This window comes from Triplophysa rosa, linkage group LG6 (assembly GCF_024868665.1).
Source record: "Triplophysa rosa linkage group LG6, Trosa_1v2, whole genome shotgun sequence".
Classification (NCBI taxonomy): domain Eukaryota; kingdom Metazoa; phylum Chordata; class Actinopteri; order Cypriniformes; family Nemacheilidae; genus Triplophysa; species Triplophysa rosa.
The window spans coordinates 13,042,505-13,056,407 of NC_079895.1; the positions used below are offsets into that span (position 1 = coordinate 13,042,505).

At 38.7% G+C, this 13,903-nt stretch overlaps 1 long non-coding RNA gene across 1 annotated transcript in view; it reads left to right on the forward strand.

The window, feature by feature from the left end:
- The window catches only part of LOC130556155 (uncharacterized), a 39,278-nt gene extending 35,833 nt beyond the window's left edge, over positions 1–3,445 (forward strand). Inside the window, exon 3 of the long non-coding RNA XR_008963187.1 lies at positions 2,178–3,445. This is a non-coding gene — a long non-coding RNA (uncharacterized LOC130556155). The remainder of the gene's footprint in view (positions 1–2,177) is intronic.
- The last annotated feature ends 10,458 nt before the right edge of the window (positions 3,446–13,903 follow it).

The following is a 13,903-nucleotide window of genomic DNA, read 5'->3' on the forward strand; positions in this document are numbered from 1 at the left end:
GAGCTCTCCTTAGGAGAGCATGCTGGACTATGGACCTCCACAGGTGGAAAATGAATTAGAGGAAGTGCAGTTCATTCTGAAGTACATCGAGTTTTGATTACAGCTGAGAGCTCTTTGTATGTGGTCTCTAATGGCCACTGAGAGCCCCTGACTTGTGGAAGGTGTTGATACAAAGGCCATATCGGGCTAGAGTATAATCACAGTTTGTTCATACACATTCTTCAGCCAGGAGTTTCACACCACACAGAAGAGTAACAGCAATGACAACATAAAGGAATTGAAACCTGTTTGATAATAATAACTTTCATTTATTAAGGAAGTCCTTTACTTGCTTATGTATTTAACTGATAAATTACAAGATAAAAAGGTTGTTTCTGTAACTGTATTGTAAGTGGACCACCTATGCTACACCTAACGCAATACAGGGATGTTTATCAAATATCCTAAAAGCTTTGTGTCATCTTGATCTCCAGTCTGTCCTAATACCCCATTACACATCTGTTGTAGTAAAAGAAAACGTCAATATCTGTAAACACATGAAGAACGTTTTCTTGTTTAAAGGGATAGTTCACCCAAAAACAACAATCTAATCATTTAATCACCCTCTTGACATTTCAAATATGTATGACATTCTTCTGTAGAACACAAAAGACGATATTTTGAAGAATGTTGGTAACATAAAATCTTTGGTCCTTATTGACTTGCATTGGTTTTGTGTCCAATGGAGACCAATGTTTTTGAGTAAACGATGACAGAATTTTCCTTTTTTGTTGAATAATCCTCACAACACTCTACTGAATAACCTTTCTTCTTTCAACATGAGGTCAGTGATACACTCTTAAAAATAAAGGTGCTTCACGATGCCATAGAAAAACCTTTTTTGTCTAAGTGGTTCCATAGAGAACGTTTAACATCTAAAGAAACTTTCTGTTTCACAAAAGGTTCCTTCCGGCATAAAAGGTTCTTCAGATTATAAAAAGGTAGGAAAGAGATGGTTCATTAAAGAGCCTTTGACTGGTAGCCCTTTTCCACCAAGGCAGTTTCGGTGCTCGTTCGGAGCCAGAGCCTAGTTCCAAATCGGTTCTTTGTCTTTCCACATTCAAAGCACCAGCTCCGAACCAGAAAAAGTGGTTCTTATCTAGCACCGAAACGTTGCTGGGCTAGAAGTAAGAACTGCTTGCGTCAGGTGCTGGGGGCGGGGTTACCGTGACCACTGACGAACACTGACCGCCATTTTTGAAATTCAATTCAATTCAATTCAATTCACGATGGACGCGAAACAAAAGCAACTGGTCTGAGGAAGAAACAAACTGTTTTCTTGCACTCTGTTCCTCTGCAGATGTACGCTCGCAAAGCCATGAACATCACAAGAAACGCAACGTCTGCCATTGTTGATGGTGTTTTAAGTTTGGCGCTACCGCGCTAACGTTGCTGGGAAAGATGAGAGGTAGTCAGTGACGGATGACCTCGCTCCCTTGTGGCTCTCTAACCCGTGGAAAAGCAAACCGGTTCTTAGCAGGTTCACCAGTGGAACCAGCTCTGAACCAGCAATAGCACTAGCTCCGAACCAGCACCCGGTTCATTCTGGTGGAAAAGGGGTATGAATGGTTCTTTGTGGAAAATGGATCTTCTATGGCATCGCGTAGTGTAGGAGGTGCTGAAAGTTACAGTTCACCCAAAATGTATAATTTTCAGATAGATGTGTTTATCAGTTAAAATAATATGCCCAAGATGCTTGAGAAGTGCACTGTATTCACTAAAAGTGGCAATTACTTTTTCTTACCCCTTAATATGTTATTTGGGAAAATCTAGCAGCAGATGAATAGATGTGTTAAAATGGTCAGCGTGATTAGCCTGTATTTATTATCTTCAAAACCGGACAAATCCACTCCAATCCGTCATCCACGATAATGTGTGCAACAGTTGAAGGACACACCGCCAGAGAGAAATTATCCATATTTCTACTTAAAAAAGCACTCTGGGACTTTTTAATGTCTATGCTTAACTGGCTGGCACGTCACTCACGATTACGCACAAAGCCCCTGACACATGCTAATTATTCTCAATTTATCAACATTTGTTTGATTGCTGATGACACGGGTGTCACGAGCGGCGCTTTTTCTCATGATGTGTTCACAGTCTTCTCCAAATGAGCTGTTTTTTATTTTCCCCTGCAGAAAAGCTTCCTGTAACGAACGAGCCGGCCCTCGACGTCCTCATTTGTACACACCACCGATGTTCGCCCGGTCATCTTCAGATGTCAGGCAACTGGAAAAAGAACACAATGCTCAGAGCACTTATCTATACATGGTCTCTTTGTGAAGCATGGAATAATTTGAAGTCACCAAAAGCAAAGCATCCAGTGATGTAGAACTTCTAAGAGGAACCCAATTTGTTGCGTCCCGATCTATAAGAGGTCACGCCGTCAAGGATTAGGCCCATATTGATTCACTGGTCAGACTTTGTTGTGATAAAGGAATCGGACCAGGTGGACTCCCGGGTGCATGTTTCTTTCTATAATCCGCGTGTAAAACGGAAGTGTAAATGTTCTGCTTTGTTTAGAGTCACTAAGGCATACGCTTAGGGAAAATCCAGCGTGTTTCCCATTTTAATACCTACCTCCGTGAGGGTAACCAATCCCAGATGTGCTCCAGCGCAAAATACATTTTCACTCGCTTTAAAACGTTTTTTTTTTCCCTTCTGACTCGGGGTCAATGACTTCAGTTTCAGCTGTAGTGGAAGCTAAATATAGATTTATTGAGAGCCACTAAATGACTTGTTTTTAAAGCATTTGTCACTGTGATCCTTAAGCGAACAAATATTTATGCATTTTTAAACAGGGATGTGTCCGGGAAAGTGGCGTCGCTCTTCCTGCGGCTGACGTGAGAACGCAGTTCAGGTTTTACTAAATCATGATAATTGGTCATTTGAAAACAGGGAGGCATATACAAGAAAGAAAAAAGACTACTGTAGTTGAAACTCGGGCCTCCAACATCATCGGGTGAAATATTAGACAAGGCATCATTTCTAAAGGGTAAAAAGGCAGCAATCGTCCTTCTGGAGGCGGCTGTACACAAACCCACATCACATCACAAACTGTGTGAGAAAGTAAGGACCAGGATGGAGGGGGCAGTAACGTGTGAATATGTAGTGTGTTATGATAGCTCTGTATGGGGCCCCCAGAGCGATGTCCTCTCCACGTTTCGGATCACCTTGGGGGTCCTTGCATCCTGTTCTTCTCAAGCAGGGAGAGGTGGGAAGTTCCCCCGACAGGAAGTGGGTCTGTCAGATCTGCAGATTGTGGGGGCTTTGAGAAAGTTCGGGGTGTTTGGTTTGCCCCATGTTTTCCCATGAAGAAGAGCCTCAGGAAGATCTCATGAGCTGAGAATTTAGGTCTGTTTCCTTTTAAATGTTTTAGAACATCTTTGACTTTCTGATCAGATGTCTGTGACCAGTAAAAAAAAACGTCACTGTTTCTTTATATTATTATTTGTCTCAACATCGCAAAATGGGCCTTTGTGGACTACCATTGATAAGCTTGTGTTTGTGTGTAATAAAAAATCATATTGACTTCTGAAGTCACATTTTGAAATGCCTAATCAATTATTTTATATACAAGAGTAATGTCATGTCTTCTAATATTATTGAAGATGTATTATGTACAAAGAAAGAAAATGTAAGAGAAAATAATAGAAACTACAGGGTGTGTATGAAATGTTTAACACACAAATGAGAAGACAAACGCGCGCGCACACATTTATGTATATGTATATATATATATATATGTACAATATGCATATCCATCCATGCTCACATTTAAGCACATTATTTACTATAAGCATTAAATACTAAAAGGATATGAAATTAGGATCTTAGTGAGGCCTGAAGTCAAAAACCTGTAGCCTCTTTCTCTCTTTCTCAGCATCTTCACAGACTCTGACTCACTGTGATATGACTCAGCCTCTGGTTATCCTGATATTGATGTGCAGACTCATATCAAGGCTGCGCTCCCGGTGTCACCCTAAGCCCGACCAAGAAGTTACAGGCCTTAGTGCTGCATGCATGCACAATCCAGGGACACTGGACTAACAGTCTTGCACTGCTGGGAAAATGCCACGGAGGCATCTTAGAGCTGACCCCGAGACTCAAGTGAGCAAAAATGTCAAAAGAATTCAACTTACACTTGGAGTAATACACAAAAATAATATACTGTATATGAAATAAAGCTCATTTTTAATGTACACATTATAAAAGATAATGGTATTATGGGTCAAAAAAGGGTTTAAACATTGTATGGTGTTCATGTTTTTGTTACAAATTGCAGTTGTTACAGCAATGCAAATGTATAGGTTAATACTAAACAGAACATACAAAGCATACATGGTTATTATTTGTCATTTACCTCTGTTAAATTACATTTATGAAAAAGGAGCTATTTTTTATTTGTAAGAAATGTACTAAAAGAAACATCATTATCTTGTAAAATATACATGTCTGAGGTTAAAAAACAATTAACTGGACTTAACTCATCTTTTTTGGTTTAACCACACAAACGTCACATGTCCAAATCTGGCTATTTGGTCCCTTTGCTTCAAAGTGAAATTCTATCATTGTGTTGCACTTATGTTGTTACAATCTTGTTTGACTTTTTCCTTTTAAACACAAATGAAATAATCAAAGCTGATCATTTTCATTCTAGGGTAATGCATTATGATCACTGGCTGTCTGGTTCAGGTGTAACTGTACAAAATGCCTTGTAACGTTCTGCAGAAAAGTGTTTAGGTAACACTTATGCAAAGAAAATATATTTTATAACATATATTTGAAAATATATAGAATAATACATATTGTACAATATTACAATGATGAATTATACAAAAGGAATTGCCACTAATATTGAAAAATAAAAGCAGTTGGTTCCAACATACGGAAATGTGTTATTTAACATATTGCATTTTATTTTCCAGTATATTCCCATGTTGTTGCTGTCCTTCTAAAATCTTGTATCTCTATATTTCGTGATTTTATTTTTTGCCATTAATATTTATATTATTAGCCACCATTTTTTTGCAAATAACCAATAAAAGGTATTACAAAGTGCTTGTCAACTTACAAGCACAGTATTTACACTTAAAAAGTACGGTGCTTTTTACATTTTCAGAAAAATGGTGTTCCCTTACAAACACAAAGTTATTTCTAAATATTACTATAGTATTTGAAATACGTTTGCCAATATGCACATGTATGTTAAAGGGGTCATATGACAGGGCTAAAACTAATATTATCATTTGTTTTAGATGTAATGCAATGTGTATACACGATTTAAAGTTCAAAAACGCTGTATTTTCCACATACCGTGAATGTTTGTATCTCCTCTTTGCCCCGCCTCTCTGAAACGCGCTGATTTTTTACAAAGCTCATCGCTCTGAAAAGCGAGGTGTGCTATGATTGGCCAGTTAACCAGTGCATAGTGATTGGTCGAACACTGCAAGCGTTTCACGGAAATGTAACGCCTCTTACCATATTCGGAACATCATGTTCCCACGCAATTGTACTGACAGGTGATAAAATGTCATCGGTACTTCCTTATATCAATTCGAGCCCGAATCTGATACGGAAAATGAAGATGATCAAGCCGATACATCAACTTTGCCGGCGCAACTTGAGCAGGATGTAAATGATTGGTAAGGTTTTATAAAAAAATATGATGTTAAATAGTTAAAAACTATAGCTAACTGTTTTACCTTTTATATACGATGTTATAAAGACTATAAACAAACAACCATATACATCATACAGAGTTTGTGTGAGATAGAAACAAGCTGGCATTACAGCAGGGAATGGTATAAATAACGCCAGCGCTTTGGCCCTTCTTGATCAACCAGTGTTACGCCACGTCTCGTCGCGACTCAACAAAGACAATAAACCCAAAATAAATACTAAATATAAAAAGACATTATAAACATGACATTTGTTGCCTCTAGTGGGAACATTATTACTGATTATTAGGACTTATGTTGTCTTTTTTCACATTGCGCACTACTTACAGGTTGCGAATCAGAAGCGCCAGCGAAGTTTTAATAGTTGGAATGGCCCCACTTTTTAACCAAAGCTTTCGTGCACTGCCGGTCTTAATCTCTCTCCCAGGTTCATGAAGCAATCTTCAGTGAAATGCGCTGCACAAACTTGAACATTCGGATTGTACTTTTCTGGAACAGTGTTGTAAATAAAATGTAACCATTCGTTTTAGTTGTCTCATCTTTTGGCATGGCAAACAAAGAGTCTTTCTTTTCGCAACGAAACACACAGCGTCTCCGTGACATGGCTGCGGCGGTGACGATACAATGAGATTTACAAGTACGCCCACCTCACTTGCGTTTAGATTTGGGCGGTCTTAAGTCAAATCATGTTACGAAGTGACGTACATTCGTCAGGGTGTGGTTACACGAGGCGTTTCAGGCAGGTCTGGGTTCGCATTTGCTTTTAGATAGAATGCATCTTTTGTTCCGACACTTTAATTTTAGCAATTTTACGTGTCTAATACATGCACGGGCAACTTATAACACACCAAAGACACAGAAAAACACATATTTCCGCCATATGACCCCTTTAAGAACTATGGAACACAGAGAAAATGACATAGACCTCAAAATGAGATGGGTCAACTTGCTCCCCGATTACCCAGAGTCCACTGTTCATAGTGTCACTGCTGTGTCAAAAGGAGAGCACAACCCCTTGGGGACAGGACAACATGGCCATGTTTCAGCGTGTGTTTATTCGTGTGCATTTGTGTTCAGGAGGGCTCCTCTGTTTCCCCTCCCACTCAGGTCACTGGTAATGCACTCGTTGTACATCCTGGCCTCCACGTAGGGGGAAGGAAAAATAAATAGTAGCAAAAGAACGCGTCTGGGATCTGAGGGAGGAATGCAGCGGGGCATGGGAACAGCAATCGCCCACAAGGATACTTTGGCCAGCCATTAAACACCACCTCAGCGTCATTATGGCACGCACACCCCACACCGGTCCCCAGTCCCCCTGCTATCACCCCAAGCATCAGCACTCATAGGGGCTTGAGAAAAAGCGTGTGGGCGCCGACTTCATTCGGGAGTGGGCAGGAACAAGCGGAGTCTCTGAACAACACCTTCTCATTTGCTCTCTTTTCCTCTCTGTGTTTTTCTCACAAACACAAACGCACAGCCTTTCTAAATCTCTGGGGGGGCTAGCAAAATCCTCAAGACAGGAAGGCCTAACTTGCGAGCTTCAGACAGCCGGTTCGGCACTAAGGACAATTTATTTTAACCGTGGGAAGGGGGAGGGCGGTTCGGGTGTTGTTTGAAGGTTTAAAGATGACAAGGCCTAAGGTCCATCGGGGAGGTGGAGGGGGACACATCTTTCCCACGAAGAGCGAAGGCCGGAGGGGTTCAACTCCCCGACTTGCAGGAGCTGACGCACAGAGGAACGATGACTGAGAGAGAGCTGTGTGCAGGACGCTCATGTCAAGAGAGAAGAGGGAGGCAGATAAGGAGCGCTGCCTCATTAGTTTGGCTTATGTTAACAGAACCGACAGTGTAGAGTAGAGAACAGGTCACATGGAGAACGCCGGTTTGATTTTGTACAGGGGTTGGACGGCAAAGGCCAAACACAACAAGTTCCTGAACTTTCCTTCTTGAGCATGTTGCACATGCTCTGCCGTGTTCGGAAGTCGCTGAGAATAAATTGTGTCCCCTGACAGGGCAATTTATTTGCACACGCTGTTTTAGTGTCTGATTCACTAAAGAAATTAAGCGAATAAGTTGATGACAGAAAATCGTTAGAAAATGTGTTTACAAAATAACACAATATTTTCTTACAGGTATTTCCACATTATAGAAACGTTGAATAATGTGGAATTCCTATAGAAATCATGTTGTGACTAAAAGCATCCAAAGGAAATCAAAACTATGTTATATTGTAACATGTTTAAAATAAAAGGTTACCCAAAAATGAAAATCTTGTCATCATTTACTCACCACCCTCTTGTCATTTCAAACCTGTCGGACTTTCTTTCTTCCGCAAAACACAAAAGAAGACATTCTGAAAAATGTTGTTAACCGGCACCCATTCACTTGCATTGGTTTTGCATCCTTAGAAGTGAATAGGTGCCAGAGCTGTTCGGTTGCCAACTTTCTTCAAAATATTATTATTTTGTGTTCTGCGGAAGATAGAAAGTAAGACAGGTTTGAAATGACAAGAGGGTGAGTAAATGATGACAGAATTTTCATTTTTGGGTGAACTATCACTTTAAAGTAGCCACCACTTGAATACATTTGATCCATTTGAGGCTGATCTATCTTCATTATTCACCCATTTAAAAAAATGTATATACATATTTTTCTCAAAAACAATATTAGTTTTCTACTGAAAGTATAATATTTTGGCACAATTATCATTATCATATTAAAATATTTTTAACAGTCTTTTATAAGTTTTGAATGGTATTATATATTATTATATTATACATTATATATTATTATATTATATATATTATACATCACAATCACACACAGATTTTAATGAGATTTTAATGTTTCTTATGGGGTGGGGGAGGTGTCGCCATATTTTTCCTAGAATCAAGCGCTGGTCACATTAAAGGTATTTGATATCAAATCAACAAGAGCAAACGAGGTCATCATTCTTATTCTGCAAATCTCAATCCGTCTGTCCTGTAACATAAACTGTCTAAGATGCCATTAAACATACAGCTTAAAAGATGACAGATTAATATTGCCATTTTGAGACACAAGAAATGCCGAAAGCAACACTGCTATGTCAACACAGAGCAGCTAAACAAATTCATTTAGTTGTGTTTAAACTACAAGTTAATTAACAAATTCTTAATTGAGTACAAGCTACATAATTATTTCATAAGCAGCGTAAACATAATTTCACTTTCCATTGCAAATGTTCACCGCGCTGCTCTAATTTTTTCTAGCTACAGGTTAGTTTAATTATGCAAATGCAACTCCTAGTTTGCACAACCTAGGCTTTGATGTTCTATAATTGTCGAGATCATCAAAGGCAGATTTGCCGTTTGGTGTGAATAAATGTAACACTTTCTTCATTAAAAGGAGTCGTATAATAATGAAGGTGGGAGTGATTAAATATGGATGAATCCTGGAATGTTTAACAGGAGCATTTGTTTCACCATTGGCACTGGAAAATGAAGATGGTTGAAATAACAGTTCAACTGAGGGAAGATCAGACGCAGACTAATCTTTTCCTTGGATGTTTTCCTCGTTTGGAAAAACTCCTGCAGGAGTTTGCTTGTCCGTTAAAAAATTATATCGGGCATGTTCATAAAAACTGTCCGACAGCATAGCTACTATGAGTGTTGCTCTTTGACCTCTGGGTGTGTTGGCAGTAACGGGAATCCTTTATTAATAAAACAATTAAAAAATCATAGAAACTACCATTTAAAAGTTAAGGATCACTTACTCATACTTTGTTAATATTTTTCCGACATTTTATAAGGATAGTGAACTCAACAAGACTATGGAATAACACAAATGTACCTAATTTTGTTGTGACTAAAAATTCTAAAATAAATAAATAAAATGTTATATTTTAGCATTTTCAGTGTAGTTACCAGAAGTTGCGCTAGACTTTTTCATTGTCCGTCATTTTGATATATGATATATACTATTATTGCCCGTTACTATGGTGTACGGTGATGTTATGTACTAATCAGCATGTTTGTGACGTCATGGCAAAATACATGCATTTACTCTCTGACCTGTATTTTAATACAACTGAAAACCCAATAAAGCCGAAATCATTTACATATTTAATGTTTATGTTGTGAGATATAAAATAATAATTACAGACAAATGTTTATGTTCATTGGCCTGTATCTCAAAGCCGGTTTCGGTTTTTACTCAGGTAAGTTCGCGTTTAGTCTGAGCATATGCCACGTTTTGGGGCTCAAGAAGGTGGATTGGTTTTGAGTGGGTTTCGTCGCCATGGTAACTTAGACTACACCTATAGCCTGCTCTGGAGCAGGTTTTATTCTGGGTTAGAGATCGCAAACCAAAACTGGACCAATCAGCTCTGAGAAAAGTAACGTATATCTTACGCTGTGAACTTGAAGCCACTTCCCATGTATCGCTCCAAATTAGAAAAAGTTTAAAGTGAAAAGATGTTAGAGAGAAAATCTTTTGCTGCTACGTGTTCATTTGTATTGTATATTTACATGTATTTATTATAATTCAAAACACATTCATATAATTATTATATGAGTTGATGATTCATATTTATTCATTTATATTAAACACAGCATTTAAATTAATATAACTATATTTGTTTAAAACCAAACTTTAATATATAAAGCTTTCAAAAGTAATGAAGCATGCATATTATCTTTAGATCTTTTTGTAAACCTACGTATATAAACAATTTAAATTCAGTTGATTCTGTTTTGATATAGTAGTCAGTAGCTGCCTTCTCAAACTTTTTAATGATCTCTTCATTTTCAACAGAAAAGTGAATTGCGCTGATACTCGCGAGGAGTCAGTCAAACTGATGATGCTTTCAATGTTCCGTGTGATTGGCTGTTTGCCGCACGTGTCACACTTTCAAGTGCACGCGCCTCACAAACTCTGGATCAAACCTGAGTTGACAGAGAAAGTTTATACCAAGCATTGTGCTACAGCTGAACCTGATCTGAACCAGGTTGGATGGTTTTGTCAACTCAAAACTTACTCTGCAACTCGGTGTTTGTTCACCTCGCGTGATACAGGCCACATATGTCCAGTAACAATAACAGATGCTTGTAAACGCTGTTTTGTAATCATTCATTCATTCATTCACTTACAAGTAACTTTCAGCGGCTGTTTGGTCATGAATGTGCTGCATCTGCCGCTCATTGAACGGAGAAGACGCGGAGTATGTATGCGCGCCTGTATGAGTATGTGAGCATGCGACGCGGGGGTCTGATTGAGTGACAGATGCATGCTTTGCAGAATCAAATCCAGAAACAACGCCACAAACAACTTTAGAGATCGCTGTATTATTATGTAAAGTGAAAAGATTTTCAGTTCGTTCTGAAACAGCTTAGATGGTGGCCGTCTAATGCCTTGTTTATACACGACCCTGGCTCCGCACCGCGAGTCTCCGATTATTCTGCATGGGTTTTCCTAAATGGAAGAGGTGTTTATGAGTAATGAATGGGAAATATGCGTCCCTTCACAATCGTGTTCAGGGCAGGGGTACCTTCGGCTGCTACCGATCACGTTCTGATGAAAGGAAATCATTGGATGCTACCAACTCGACAAAAAGGGGAATTACAAATTGCCCTCATTGTAATACGTCAATATAACGATTTTTCCGTCACTGCTGAAAAAATCGGTCAATGACGGAGAATTTTCGGTTAAAGCAAATTTGGGTAGTTACCCTTTGCCTAGAATTTGCTAAATTGATCTCTCAGTAGTCGGTAGCCGTATCTATTTTAGGCATTCTTTGTTTATTTAATAGCTTGCTTTAGTAAAATTTTGTAATGAAAAAATGTTGACACAAATGCATTTGCACACAAAAAGGTTATTAAAATTATGAGAAAAATTTTAGTCAAGTTACCCTAAACTGTACATCTGTAATGCTATAATATAAACCCATAAATAAAACACTGTGGGTGTAACGGTTTCAGCACCACCGGCCACGCCTCCTATGTCGTCACCGTCAGCTCGCTTCACCCGTTCCCTCTCCCCGGAGTTCTGAACTCAGTTTCCCAGCATGCACCGCACATCCACCATTTTTTATTAGTCCACACCTGCATCACATCATCAGGACTCTATTTAAGTTTGCACCTTTTTGTTCTTCCCTGTTCAGTCTTGTTGTCTTCACTGCAATTCTATACCCCGATAAGTATATTTACCTGTTTTTGGATATACCTGTTTTGGAAATACTTACCTGCTTTTGGATATACCTGTTTTTGAAATACATACCTGTTTTTGGATATACCTGTTTTGGAAATACTTACCTGCTTTTGGATATACCTGTTTTTGAAATACTCACCTGTTTTTGGATTTTCCTGTTTTTGAAATAAACTCCTTTTTTCTTATCTACTTCCGTGGTGTGCTCTCCGTCTACCAGAACCCTGACAGTGGGCTGTTAGCGAAAACAAATAACCAGTGTAGACCACCAATCCATGACCTGTCAATTCAAAAGGCTTACAGTAAATAGCTGGGGTAAGAAACCTATAAAAGAGGACCTTTAAGAACAGTTACAGACGGCTTTAACACGCACAGTGATGTGTGCATTAGGCATGTTGGTTAAGTGCGTCATATCACGTCTGTTTAGCATTGTTGTCCTGTATGCAATTTGATAGATAAAAACATTCCCTGTACTAACAGGCTTTTTGCACTTTTTTAGCAATTGGACTCGTGACATTCTTGTGAAAGTTACATAAACACAAACATGTGCTACTACAGTATCTGTGGGGTCGAAGGTGGTGAATTTTGATGAAACCACTTTGATAAAACCACTTTCCCACATTAGTAATTTGTGAGACTTGTACAAGGTCTCCACATGACATTTTATGAATAGCCACGTTATCTTTCCCACGTACCTCTTCATCTGCAACCTACAGGGTAAGTCTACAATAACAGACTGCAATTATCTCCAAATACAGATAAAATACTAAATATAATTGACACGAACTAAACTGATGCCATAAAGGCAGATATGCGTTCTCAATCTTGGCCCGTCCCCACGCTTGTTGGATCTGGACACGATCTCATATTTACTCGTAAGATCAGATAAGGATTCATGGTCGCACTTAAAACTAAGACTTTCTTTTCTACAGTCCTGTTCTATCTCACACAGGAAAGAAAAATCACCTGTGCCACAACCTTCCACCAAAGTAATGTGGGACAACTGGAAAAGTGTGATAACAGATATTATATTTCTGTGAAAATGTCTACGGCCTAGCCTTCACAAGACAAATGTCCTGCTTTCATGAACGTTTATGAGCGGAATGTTTCTGTCGGCTTGTATTTCTTTTTAAGTGCAGGGGGTGTTAAATGTCCTTACAACACTCTCCTCACCGCATCGGGAACTTGATCTTCATACCTAACAGCCAGTTGTGATACATCATGGATTTGGAAACATAAAAGGGTCACACTTTACATTGTTATTGCTTACACAAATGAGGGTCGCATTAATAAAATGCGTTCAAAATAATTATTAGAGAGCTATCAGAAAAGAAAAAGTAGAATTGTCAAACTATTTCAGATGAACTGTTCAGAAGGGGTTAGGGTTAGATGTTAGATTGGAGAATGGTTGTGTTTTCATACCTGAGTTGAGGTTTCTTTATGAAAAGTCATGTTTTCTAGCAGTCCTGTTGCTGTTCAGGTCATAATGTTTTTTTCCACTCTGAGGGAATGCAACTTTTAACAGCTTATCAGGTTGGTGAAGAACAGAATGACCGAGATAAACTGTTATTTTCTTAGAACAGTCAAGTTCTGCCACATCACTTTCATACATACATTTTTTAAACAATAAGACATTTTTATAAAAAACTAATGATCTCCAATGACTTTAAATGAATTAAAACCTCAACGTCAGCTTTGTCAAGTTATTCTAAAAAAATTGAGTTATTTTCAACCCGGCATTGGGCCAAAAAGGACAAACCCAACCATTGGGTTGTAAATTGACCTAGGCTGGGTTGTTTATGTCACGGTCTGGCAGAAAGAACCCAAATGCAGGCAGCAGTGAAGGGGTTAACACAAGACTTTATTACAAATAACAAGACAAAAGAAAAACCCACGAGGGGGTGTCAAACCAAGAACAAACTAAAATACAAAACTAGAACAAAAACTTCCCACGAGGGGGCCAAAAAACAGCAGGACGAAATAACAAAACTAAACACGAC